Source organism: Phaethon lepturus, unplaced genomic scaffold (assembly GCF_000687285.1).
Source record: "Phaethon lepturus isolate BGI_N335 unplaced genomic scaffold, ASM68728v1 scaffold29893, whole genome shotgun sequence".
In the NCBI taxonomy this organism is placed as follows: Eukaryota; Metazoa; Chordata; class Aves; order Phaethontiformes; family Phaethontidae; genus Phaethon; species Phaethon lepturus.
Window position 1 is genome coordinate 5217 of NW_010531649.1, and position 1007 is coordinate 6223.

Sequence of the window (1007 nt, forward strand, 5' to 3'; positions counted from 1 at the left end):
AGGTCCGGGGTACTCCTCCCAGGCCAGGGACCGGCGAAGGAGCCCCTCGCAGCAAAACACCCGTCCCAGCAGCAGTTCCACGTGTCCCGATGTGCCAGGGCCTCCTCCCCAGGAGGAATTCCCCATCTAGGGTTTCTCCCACCCACCTCTCCAGTAAGCACTGGGGCTCTGAGTGAACGCCGGCGCTCTGCCCCATCTCCTGTTTTTTCAGGGGATGCGAGAGAGGGGTGGCAGTGCCCAAGATGGGGGCATGAAGCTGTGGCACGGCCCCTCTAGGAGCAGAACACCCCAAAACTCATTCAAGGGGGGAACCAGAGCGGGGCAGCCATCCCCTTTCCTATCCCCAGCCTCTCTCTGTGATCCCAGGCCAGGCGGCTCCTTACCACAGTGCCAAAAAAGACATCGCTTTCCCGCTGCAAGCCCAAAAATCCCCAGGAAAGCATCAGTGCCCAAGGCTGACCCCACTCTGCTGGAGCCCAGCGCGGGTGAGATGAAACCCGCTGGCCAAGTGACCTTCAGTTCCAGCTCCCCAACATCCCCAAATCAAGTTTTTTGGGACCCCACCTGCCCCTCAGCCCGACTTCACGGCTCACGGCTGCCTCTGTGCTGCTGGGATTGATCCTTTATCTTAACAGCTGGTAGCGGAGGTGGAAATGCTGGGGTTTTCCCCCCACCCTGAACAGCCGGTGCCCTCGGGGAGCCGGGCGCCTGTCCCTGCTCCCGCTGCCTGTTTGCACAAGGGCTGCCGGGTCCGGCAGGACAGGCGAAGGACGATGATGAAGCGCTGCCCCCAGCCTGGGCGAGCTGTTCGTTAACCTGACCTGTCTGACCCTGTTGGCGTTGATGCCGTCCCATCGAGCCACTTCTCCCCAGCCTCCCCATCTGTTTCCATGCCTTTGTCGCCCAGCGTGGCACTATTTTCCTGTGACTCAGCCCTAGTTCCTCATTAACAGGGTTACACATTTATTTCTCATGCTGGTGCCCCCGAGGCCGTGGCGGGGGCGGGG

The 1007-nt window shown here is 61.5% G+C and overlaps 1 protein-coding gene across 1 annotated transcript in view; it reads left to right on the forward strand.

Moving 5' to 3' along the window:
- The window catches only part of ITGB3 (integrin, beta 3 (platelet glycoprotein IIIa, antigen CD61)), an 8719-nt gene that overhangs the window by 4205 nt on the left and 3507 nt on the right, over positions 1 to 1007 (forward strand). The window lies entirely within an intron of this gene.